Source organism: Penaeus monodon, chromosome 14 (assembly GCF_015228065.2).
Source record: "Penaeus monodon isolate SGIC_2016 chromosome 14, NSTDA_Pmon_1, whole genome shotgun sequence".
NCBI lineage: Eukaryota > Metazoa > Arthropoda > Malacostraca > Decapoda > Penaeidae > Penaeus > Penaeus monodon.
In genome coordinates, this window is record NC_051399.1 from 36,079,586 (window position 1) to 36,092,085 (window position 12,500).

A 12,500-nucleotide genomic window follows, 5' to 3' on the forward strand; every position below is an offset into this window, starting at 1 on the left:
AGGGGCGCTCCTTCACGAGATATCAGTCTGGCATCTGCTCCGATAACCTCACTCACTGTCGACACTCAGCATCTGATTGCACATCGAACCTGAGACAGTCTCCCCGCCCTCCTCCAACCTCGCTCATCAACCTCAATACAAAAAAAGAAGAATAAATCAAAAAAATAAGAATAAAATATCAACATAAAAAAAAAAATCCCCTCAGCGACCACCTACCTACCTCCTTAACCTAGGGAGAGGAATGCTTTGTCACTCGGTCCTCTTAACAGGCACGGACCAAGCGAGGTGCTCCTTGCGACCGGGCTATGAATAGAACGCGTCCTCCTAACTGACCAGGTGAGGTGATAGAATCTGCAGGTAAGCGAGTTCCCTAAAGAGAGGTGCGCTGCCCGACGAAGACCCGAGGGAGGAGGTAGGTCTTTCTCCCGTTCCTCTCTCTCTCCCTGGCTATTCATGAAGAGTGATGTTGCCTCGTGACGGGAAGAGGAGAAGTATCCATGATAGTGATGTAATGAGGCTGATGATAATAATAGGAATAAGTTATAATAGTGATAGTATAGATTATGATAAGTTATAATAATGATAGCAAAGATTATTTTAAGTTATAATTATCATTATTACTATCATTATCATACTAATGATAGTGATGGTGATGACGATGATGATGGTGATAATAATGACAATAATGATGATAATGATAATGATATTGATAATAATAATAATAATAATAACAACTAACAACAATAACAACAATAATAATAATAATAGTAATGCCAACAACAATAACAACAACAACAATAAAAACAATAACAATAAAAAACAACAACAATAAAAACAACAACAAAATAAGCAGAACGAGTAGCAACAAGGAACGGCAAATGTAAACAATAGCGTTTTCTGATGGTATTAGGGAACCAGACTAACCCTCTGCTTGCTTACTCCGGACATGACTCTTGCTTGAGTACCTGCTCATAAACAACCCAAACAACGCTCGTAACTCTTCTTCGTCTTCCTTCTTGCAAGCATTATGCAGGAGGAAAAGGAAGAAGCGGAGGAGAAGGAAGGAGTATTTGTATCTGTGCGTTTAGGCAAGAGGAGAAAAAGGAAGGAGGAGGAGGAGGAAGGGGGGAAGGGGGAGGAGGGGGGAAGGGGGAGGAGGAGGAAGGGAGGAGGAAGAAGGGAGGAGGGAGGAGGAGGAAGGGGGGAAGGGGGAGGAGGAGGGGGAGGGGGAGGGGAGGAGGAGGGGAGGGGGAGGGGAGGAGAAGGAGGAGGGGGAGGAGGAAGAGGAGGAAGAAAAGAAGAAGAGGAGGAGGGAGAAGAATTTTGATTCCTGCGTTAAAGGAAGATTTTAAAAAGCTCCCATATAATAATTAGGATAATGTTTGGATATTATGTATATATGTATATATATATATATATATATATATATATATATATATATATATATATATATATATATATGTATGCACACACACATATATATGTGTGTGTGTGTGAATATATGTATATGTGTATATATATATATATATATATATATATATATATATATATATATATATATATATATATATTTATTTATAAAATGAAATATCCACGGTGAAACAACACTAGAAATAGGTTCCCGAAGGCCTAGATTTCCTAAACGACCTATATCACGGGCTCCCCTCGTCTCTCTCTCCGTCAGCATCTCAGCGGAGTGGAGAACGGGGAGGAGGGAGGGGGGGGCGTGAGTCATTTTCTTAAGCTGGTATTTTAGCGGCGATCACCTTCTTCAGGCGGTCTCTTGTGGTTTCTAAAGTTACGAAGAAGCGCGCGTCCTTCGTCGGTATTCGATAGGAGCGATCGAGGGGAAATTAGTCGGGAGGGAGAAGAGCTAAAGTGATTAAAAGTGGGAAAATGGGGTAAAGGCGATTGGAAATTAGGGGGGAAAAGAAGTGATGGGAATTAAAAATGCGGGGGATGAGGTAAAGGCAACTCGAAGGGAAGAAAATGAGGTGAACATAATTATAAACTGAATAAAAAAAAATGACGTACGCAGAGAAATTCCAAGAATGAAGAGATTAGAATATTGGAGAAGAGAGAGAGACAGAGAAAAAAAAAAACATTACAAGAAAAGAAAAAGAAAAAACACAAACATAGTAACATATCCGTGGGAATGGAATGAAAGGCAACAACACAGAGAAAGGAATAATAGATAAAATGTGACGTTTCGATCCAAAGTAGGTCTCTCATCAGTCAATAACAGCGAGACGAAAGAATAAAATTTCGATTTTATCATCTGATATGGCGACTAGTCATTCTCGACACGTGATGTTTTATTGTTGTTGTTATTTTTTTGTGAATTACACGTTGTTCCGTTTAACCTTCCTTTACTATCTTTTATTATAATTATTTCCCACTAATAGAGTCAGAAATCATTAACTATTCCAAATAATACAATTGGCTGTGTAATGTTTACGAATAGTTCTATACTTTCCAAGGTGCAAGTACCGTTATGAGGACCCCTAACTCTTGAAGACTGGGGGAAGGGGGGAAGGTAGTTGGGGATGGGGGAAAGAGGGGGATGTTATGGGCGGAGGGGGAGGGGGAAAGAAAAGGAAAGATATGATGATGAAAAGGAAGGAGGTAAATGTAACGAAGGGGAAATAAAGCAGGTGATTGAAGGGAAGGCGATAGGTGAAAGAGGGGAAACGTATAGATGATGGAAAAGGCAAATAACATAAAGAGTGAACAGAGGGAAGAGTGGGTGGAAACAGGTAATGGGAAGGGGGGGGGGTAGGTCAGAAGGACGGGGAGGGAATGGAGTATCGGTGAGGGGAAGGGGGAAGTGGAGTTATGTGTCGTTAGGGCGATGTGGATATGCGTGTGGGGGGAGGAAGGGGGAGGGAGGGGGAGGTCGCGTCCGGCGTGACTCCAGAGAAACCCCCTCAGCAAGATCCTGGAACCTGGAATTCGGCCAGAGACGCCAGCCCGGCCGCCCCGCGCGAATCTTTGAGGTTTAGAAGAACGAGAGAAAGAAAAAAAAATCACTTGAACCGGCATTCCTGAAGAAGCCACAGGTATGGCGCCATTTGTTCTCGGTGCCACCCTCTCCTCCCTCCTAACCCCCCCTCTCCCATGACCCTCCCCCTCCCTACCGCTCCACCAAGCCCCCTCTCCCCCTACTACTCCCCAGGGCCACCGCAAATACCGCTCTGTCACCTGTGCAAAGGTATGTACTGTTTCCCCACATGTGTTGTGTATGTTATTTGTGTTACTCGATTCGACCTTCATAAGTTGTTTTGCCTTTTCTGTTTTCGCGAAATATTATTTCTCCTTTCTCTTCACTATTATCATCACATCGCTGTTATCATCATTACCAGTATCGTCATCATCATTATCATCATCGTTTGCATTACCATCATGTCATTAAAAATCCCTGAATACTAAATATTTTATCAAAATTATATTTAATCGGTAAAGATGAAATCAGTGATTAAGATGAAAGATAAAATATCTTGTAAAGAAAGAATAGATAAGAAGAGTGATGGATTACACTCCAATATCACTGTTCTCTCCCTCCCTCTCCTCCTCCTCCTTTCCTACCCCTCCCTTTCCTTCCCTTATCTCATCTCTCTCACATTCCTTCATATCCTTCCTTCCTTTCTCCTTTTCCCTATCTTCCTGTTCTGCTTTTTATTTTCCTCGTATCCTTTCCCTCCCCTTCTCCTATCCCTCCTCCTCCTCTCCCCTCCTTTCCTTTCCCCTTTCCCATTTCTTCATATCCTTCCCTCCCTTCTCTTCCCTTCCCTCCCCGACCCTCCTCCTCATCTGTCCTTCCCTCCACCTCTTCCCTTCTTTTTCACCCCTTTCTCTCTCTCTCCTCCATCCTTTTCCCTCCCCTCCCCTTCCTCTCCATTCCTCTCCTCCTCCCCTTCCTCTCCCTTCCCTTTCCTCAACTCCTCCTCCTCTTTTCTTATGCCTTATTCCCCATTCTCTCTCTTCTCCTCCTACATCTATTTCTCCTCTCCCTTCTCCTCCCCTTCCCTTCCCCCCTCCCCGTGCATTAGTTGCTTTATCATTTGGCCTTTATATTTTCTTGCTTTTATCCTGATTAACGGTTGTTTTACATTACTACAGTTTTAATTCGTGTTCGGCCGAGCTTGTGTGTGTGTGTGTGAGTGTGTGTGTGTGTGTGAGTGTGTGTGTGTGTGTGTGTGAGTGCGTGTGTGTGTGTGTGTGTGTGTGTGTGTGTGTGTGTGTGTCTGTATGTGGTGTGTGTGTGTGTGTGTGTGTGTGTGTGTGTGTGTGTGTGTGTGAGAGAGAGCGTGCATGGTGTGTGTGTGAGCGTGCATGTTGTGTGTGTGTGTGTGTGTGTGTGTGTGTGTGTGTGTGTGTGAGCGTGCATGGTGTATATACGAATACATAAACACACTATACGTAAGTGCATTTGAGTATGCATAATTGTACAAGCAATCGTGTGTGTGTGTGTGTATATATATATATATGTGTGTGTGTGTGTGTGTGTGTGTGTGTGTGTGTGTGTGTGTGTGAGTGAGTGTGTTTGTGTGTGTGTACATATATATGTGTATATGTATATATATATATATATATATATATATATATATATATATATATATATATATATATATATATAATATTTATCTTTATCAATAAGCTAGTTTCTTAGGGTTTGATTAGGGTCGTCGTCTTCAGGGAGCAATGATTGGACCGCGTGATGATATTATTATCACCATTACGAATTTTCTTTCTTCTTATTATTATTGTTTTTATTCTTATCATTATAATGTTGTTGTTATCATAATTACTATTATTGTTATTATTATCATTGTTATTATTATTGTTATTATTATTATTATTATTATTATTATTGTTATCATTATTATTCTCATTAATATTATCAATATCATTATTATCATCGTCATTATTATTATTACCCACTCCCACACAAACACAGTAATATCCACATAAACGCACACAAGATTCAACACGAATCTATACGTGTGTGTGTGTGTGTGTGTGTGTGTGTGTGTGTGTGTGCGTGCGTGTGTGTGTGTGCGTGTGTGTGTGTGTGTGTGTGTGTGTGTGTGTGTGTGTGTATGTGTGTGTGTGCGTGTGTGTGTGTTCACTCTAACCTGGAAACAAAAGACGACGACAAAATGGCTGACAACCCGACCTTCTGCTCCGTGCTGCCGTGACGTCACCTCGGAAAATAAGATCAGTTTGCAGACGACGCCCGTGCCAGCTCGGACGCCCCGTTGACCCTGCGCCCACACACCCATCGCCCCCCGCCCCCCCCCCCCCGCCCGCCCACGCGTGAGAAGCGTCCCTCGCCACGAATAAATCTCGATTCGGTTGACTGGCCTCGCTCTATGCAGGTTTGGAGGGGGGGGAGGGGGAAGGGGGAAGGGGGGGTGTAAGGGAAGGAAAGGGGAGCTGGCGGAAGGAAATTTTTGTAATGGAATTGTTTTGAATTAATTTTGGGGTGTTTCCTATTTGGTTTCAAAACAAAGGCACGCACGCACAGACACACACAGATAAACACATACACACACACACACACACACACACACACACACAAGCGCACGCGCGCGCGCGCATGCATGCACACTCTCTGTCTCTCCCTCTCTCTCTCTCTCTCTCTCTCTCTCTCTCTCTCTCTCTCTCTCTCTTTCCACATACACCCACACACAACCACACACACACATACACACACACACACACGCACACACACACACACACACACACAACCACACACACATACACACACACACTCACACACACACACACACACACACACACACACACACATACACACACACACACACACACACACACACACACACACGCGCGCGCGCGCATGCATGCACACTGTCTCTCCCTCCCTCCCTCCCTCCCTCTCTCTCTCTCTCTCTCTCTCTCTCTCTCTCTCTCCACATACACCCACACACAACCACACACACACACACACACACACACACACACACACGCATACAGCGACTTTCCTTACACCAAAATATATACTTTTTAAGAGACAATTTTTTTTAAAATCAAGAAATGAATTAAACCACAACTAAGAGATACAAAAAAAAAATCTCATAAAAAATCTTAAATAAACAACAACAAAAAAAATAAAAATAAAAAAATAAAAATAAATAAAAGCACACCGAGTTAGCCCCCTTAATGAATCAGCTTTAATTTTGGTCCATGGTGAAATTATGGCCTCTAGATGTAAACAATCGCCTCCCCTTGGCCTGGTCTGACACGTCAAACTGAAGACGAGACACATTTTAGTGTTGTAAGCGAGCGGCAGTGTTTACATCGTTTGCTTATTCACACGTCATTCTATTTTTTTTTTTTTTTTTTTTTGGGGGGGGGGGTGAGAGATGGGGGAGGGGGAGGGGGGTTGAAGTTGCATTTCAGGACATTTGGATTTATTGATGTGTTGAAAACTTTTTTTTTTTTGCAGTGTTCTCCGGTGCAAAAAAATAGCTGTTTGTTATCTTTTATTTATTTATTTGATTTATTATATTTGCATTTTGATGTCACCATTCATCAAGGAGCCCTTAAATGGATCTAACAAGATACATATACATATCAGTATAATCATAATAATTATAATGCAATATGTAATTAATCAGATTCTATAAATATACCCAATTCCGCATAAATTAATATTTGGTCTTATACACGCCTCCATCAATGTTTTTAGGTCATATAAGCTAAATAAATCCAATTGCATCTATAAAGGTTGTTCCTATTAGTTTGTTTGTGTGACTAACTGAAAGGTCACATGATAATATTTATTCAAAAAATGATATAAAAAGAACAAGGAAATGATTGTTGTTTATTCGCTTTTACGGTGTTTTCAAAAGTTGCTTCTTTGTAGGAAATTTGTAAAAGAAAAAAAAAAAATTAAGGAAAGGATAAAGTTACATGTTTATGCTAAGGAACATAAGTTTAGCATAAGGTCCAGTGTTTATCATTATAAAATCATAATAAAAATAGGAACGTGCTGGAATGCGTAGGAATAATTCCACCATAAACTAGACACTAAAGTTTATATCTACTGATAACTAAAAAGACTATTTGAATACCGAATACTCTAAAGCAACAGACACATAGGTAACAGACGCATAGGTGCTTTTCTAGAATGCTTCAATAAATTCCGTAATAATGATGACCCCTTGTTAAGCTGACATGATGCTTTTATAAATGCCAAATATAACATGATCTATTGTACCCTTGTTTGGTCTCTTGCTTATAATCGTTTGCAAGATTTCTTCAATTCTAGTTTATGAATTCACAACATCACATGGGAGGAGGAGGATGGAGAGGGGGAGGAAGAGGGAAAGAGAGAAGGAAAGGGGGAGAGACGGAGAGCGAGAGGGAGTGGGAAAGGGAAAGAGAGAAGGAGAGGAAGAGGGAGAGGGAAGGAAGGAAAGGGAGAGAAGAGAAGGGAGGAGATGGAGAGCGAGAGGGAAGGGAAAGAGAGGACGAAGGGAAGTAGAGAAAGGGGCAAGGAGAGGGAGAAGAGGGGCAATATGAGAAAGGAGAAGGAGAAGGGAGATGTGGAGGGAGAGAGGAAGAGGTGGAGGGAAAGGGGAAACGGATAAGGAGGAAAAGTGAAAGAGATGAAGGAGAAGGGGGAGGAGAGGGAGAGAGAGAAGGGGAAGAGAATTAACACTTATTTCAAATAACGAAGACAAACAATATTCCCAGAATTAGAGAAAAACAAAATCAGAGAAAAAGGCCAGCAAAAAAATCTTAAAAAAAAGAAAAGAAAATAAAAACGAAAAATCTAAACTCACTTCCCGATACTACAATTTCTCGCTACAGCAGATCAGGATGACAGATGAACATCACTTGATATTGAATATATAATGAACAATAAGTAAACATATATATAGAAAATATCTAACGAACACTGAAAGTAATAGGGAAAAAAAAAGAAAACCCATGCGAATTGATACCGAAAGTAAAATATATCCACTGAACATAACGAAACAGTAAACGCAAGCAAATTCATATCAAACACTAAACGTAAACAAATTTATATCAGTTCTCCGTTTTTGTGTCTTATTATCCATCTGCTCCGCTTTTCTCTTATTTCATTTTCTTTTTCTTTAGCTGCGTGTCTTTATTTATTCTCCTACCTTCTTCTTTTCTCCTTTTCACCTTAATTTTTTTTCCTGTGAGGATATCGGCCAAAGGAAAATTAATGTAAACATCTATTGCATGCTGTACTATATCGCTTCTTGGCAATAGACAGTGATAATTTTTTTTTTCTTATCCGCACAGCAATTAGGTTGGGGCGGCGAGGAAAATAACGATGGTGCGAATAAGCGAATCATCTTGAATGTGAATCCGTTGACGACGCTTCAAACTGATCCATATTTCGCCGATGGAGGGTTCGAATCTTCTAGGAATCGATACGTTATGCAGAGAGAGGGTCGAAACCACTGGTCGAAACCCACTGTATTAAGCCACTGATACTCGTCGTTGCTTCCTACTTCTGTTTACTGCGTTTATTAAAAATGAAAAAAGAAAGAGAGAAAGAAAGAAAGAAACAACAAAGAAAGAAACAAAGAAACCAACAAAGAAACTAACATAAACACACAAAAAAATGTGTGTGTGTGTGTGTGTGTGTGTGTGTGTGTGTGTGTGTGTGTGTGTGTGTGTGTGTGTGTGTGTGTGTGTGTGTGTGTGTGTGTGTGTGAAGGATAAAAGAGAAGGAAGAAAAAATATGATTTTGTCTTCTGTCATTTTTATCCTTATCGCTATCAAAGAAATCATCGTGGTAGTGATAATCGTCGTAATGAATAATCACAAAAATCACAAATAATTGTAGTTTTTACATCTAGTTATCATATTAATCGCTGTTATATAACTCATATAAGTAACAAATACAATTTACATCTTACATAATATCCAGTCATGCAGAATATCAACATCTCTCTCATCATTATGATAAGACAATGCATTTAGTCATCCACTTGTTATTGATAAAATCAGTTACTTCTTCATTATCGTAACTTCTGTTATTTTCATGTTCTTCAGTCGTTGTTAGTGTTTATAAATGTAATTATGACGTTAATTTGAATTCTTTGTTTTGTTTGTAATGTAACAATAAAAAAAATATAAATATTCGTATCTCTTAAAAATATAAAAATAAGGTACAAGTGTAACTGATTAAGAAACGGAAGCGGTGGAATTCAGTAATGATTATGAATACCACCAGGAGAAGAGATTAATCAAAATGTTAATAAGGAAATGAGTCAATCTGCCGCTTAATACTTCTCATTCTGTCTCATTCCTTTCGTAATTAATTCCAACTTTATGATCGTTTTTCTTACCGCCGTCCTCCTTCTGCTTCTTCCGCTGCCGCTACTACCGCTACCATTATCGCTACCGCTGATGCCGATACCATCCCTACCGCCACCATCGCTATCAGTATCATCGCTACCGCCGTCACCACTACCGTCATCGCTACCGTTACCATCCCTACCATATCACCACTATCACTATCATCGCTATCACTACCATCGCTACCGCCACCATCGCCACCGCCACCATCGCTACCGCCCCCCCCCCACCGCCACGCCGCCCCCAATGGAGTCGAGGCGCCGATCGTGTTTCGCCACCGGGCGTCTTGGCGCGCGCGACCGCAAGTAATGTGAAAATCGAACCGTTTCTTGGCGCTGCTCTCGTGCGTCCATGCTGCTTCCCAGCGCCGAGGCAATTATTTGGGACCAGCGATTAACATTCCTCAGTTCGCGCGCGTTGTCTCACGTGCGTGTGTACGTGTGTGTACGTGTGTGTATGTGTTTGTGTGTTTGTGTATGTATGTGTGTGTGTGCGTGCGTGCGTGCGTGTGTGTGTGTGTGTGTGTGTGTGTGTGTGTGTGTGTGTGTGTGTATGTGTGTGTGTGTGTCTTTAGGATCCTACTTCTATTCCTTCCCCCATCTTTCAGTTTCTTTTCTCTCCTTCCCCTCCTCACTTCCTTCCCATTTCCCTCCTCCTCCTCCTCCACCTTTCCCCTTTCTCTGTTCTCCTCCTTCTCCCTTTTCCCCTTTTCTTCTCTCCTTCCCCTTCTTTTTCCCCATTCGTCCACCCAGTGTAACATAAATCACCCCTCACTCGTTACTCCCTTCCCTCCCCCCCCATTCCTACCTCAACCCCCTCCCCCCATGCTCACTAAATCCGGTTCACATGCATGCAGTCTTAATTTATCAGTGAACTTTCAAGAGAGATTTTTTTTTTTTTTGGCTTTCCCGATAGAGAGTCGCAATTTTTTTATCTCTTTTTTTTTAACTGAAAGCTTGGTGGCGTTCCGGGGTTGCATTTGCCAGGGTGTAGATGTTAGAGCGGCAGAAGCGGAGACAAACGTGTTGCCATCCGTAATGTCTCCCGTGAGCCATTTCTTCATCGGCCGCAGAGTTCCAGTCGGCAACCCCGAGGAATGCAATAGAAAACGGCAGCCGGAGAAGGTATGCCGGCGAGTTGCCATCTCTTGATTTTATTTAGATCTCCGTTGTAATCTCAGTTCCTCGCTAAATTATTTCGATCTTTCGATTTTTTTTTCTCATTAAGTTCACATTAAGATACAAACCATCCAGAGGAACCCCAAAAAGAAGGAAAAACAGCGTGGAACGAAGTAGCAAAACCCCTCGAAGAAAAGACGAGGGAAAGGGGAAGAAAGAGGACGCCGGCAACTGAGGCCATTACGCACGCGTGTTTGAGGGGTGACTCACTCACTCACTCGCCGGGGGAAAGCATCGTCCACTGATGTAATGTTCCCGCGTCGCGCTCCGTGATTTACGGTAGAAGGTCCAGAGGCGGATGCTCGCGCTTAGGGGAAAGTAATTAATTCTCGGGCCGTTTTACCTGTCACGCTGGAATTTAGCTTTCCACAGGATGCCATTGTGCCGTCAACTGCAACGGTGGTTTTTGCTCGTCATTCAGGAATTTTGGGAAGTGTGTGAAAAGTGTAATAGTAGAGTGCGTGTGTATTGACGAGAGGAATGGACACGAGGTTAATGGAACAAGGCAGATTAGGCCTGCTAGTTATGCCCCACTTTGGTGCTCCAGTTTAGCCCTGAAGACGAGCTCTTATATTGTTTCCATGATGGTGGGTTTTCCGCGATGAATCGGCGTCAACATACTTTTGTACTAAATGTCATAATGACAAGGGGAAAACACTGGATCAGTGTGCAATGCAGTGCAATGCAATAACTTCCCCCATCTTGAAACGGTTACCTGAACTAGAGAACGCCAAAAGAATTTCGCAAATATATATTTTTTTCACCTTTTTGTAAATAGCTAAGCTATGTAATAACCGCTCATTACACAAGCTGAAGGTAAGCCACAACGATTTGTTTCATAGGAAGAAGGAGAAGGAGTAGGAAGGGGGAGGGGAGGGTGGACATGTCCTTCGCTCACTCAGTTTCGAAACCTTTTTTCATCACAGCGTGGTCGTCTCCACGAAGGGCGTTTAGGTTCCTGGGTGGCCGTGAAGGTGTCTACTACGTCCCCCTCAGGTATTCGGACGCGTGTATGTGCAGACCCGATCACTGTATTAATGTATTAGTTATCGTTGTGCATATGTATCACTGGGTGTGGCAAAGGAAAGGGGTAATGTTAGTACTTGTAAACTTTTTTAGATGGATGTTCCAGGTATGATGTTGTTTTTCATTTATTGTTTTTCTATATTTTTAATAATGTATATGGAAACAAATAATAATGTAAGTATAACAGCTACGACACACGTGCTTCCCTCACCTACCTCCATCCTCTTTGCAATCAAACACCAATAACAAAGGGGCTGCGATGTCGACCAGGCAGTGACAGGGTGTCCAAATCCCTCTCTAGGCTCGCCAGACCTTGGAGAAACCCCCTCCCCCCTCCCGCGAGCATCCGCGAAGGAACCATTGTATTTAGATGTGTCTCGCTCCGTCCCGTTTGGCCAGCGCGTGAACGTAGCGGGTGTTCCAGTCCGCGACGCCGCTGCTGCTGCCGACGGCCCCGACGGCTTCTGACCTTCTTCGACATCCTTTCGATGACGGGCGGGGATTGGGGCCTCGGTAGGGAGGGGGGGGAGGGAAGGACGGCGTTGAGAGGGGGTCTGGGAGAGGAGGATGGGGCTGGGGAAGGGGTGGGGAGGATGGGTGGTGGGCGGGTGAGGGGGATGGGGACAGAGAGGGGGTCACTGGATGATGAGAGGGGGAGGTTGCTGGTGTCAAGCGGGGGGGGGGGGGGGGAGGAGAGTGTGAGGGGGGGAGGGAAGGGTAGTTGGGTGGACTCTGATATGGTCTGACAGATACTAAAAGCCTGTCTTCCTTTTTTATTCAGTATAGAACGGGGATATGAATCTTGATATCCCAACTTGATTTACACGTTATCTCAAATTCACATCTATCTATCTATCTATCTATATATCTATCTATCTATCAGAAACACGATTTTTTCATCCTCGGTCAACAATTGACGGCACGAAACTC

General features: G+C 42.6%; 1 protein-coding gene across 2 annotated transcripts in view; it reads right to left on the bottom strand.

Annotated features, from left to right (window-relative positions):
* Positions 1-12,500, bottom strand: part of LOC119581075 (beta-3 adrenergic receptor-like) — a 76,866-nt gene that overhangs the window by 51,695 nt on the left and 12,671 nt on the right. Inside the window, exon 1 of one of the 2 annotated variants that reach the window (XM_037929392.1) lies at positions 1-434. This exon is cut by the window's left edge and continues 1,200 nt beyond it. The exons of the other annotated variant lie outside the window; for it this stretch is intronic. The gene's annotated coding sequence lies outside the window, so the exon portion shown is untranslated. Of the gene's footprint in view, positions 435-12,500 lie in introns of those variants that run through there. 2 annotated transcript variants of the gene reach the window in all.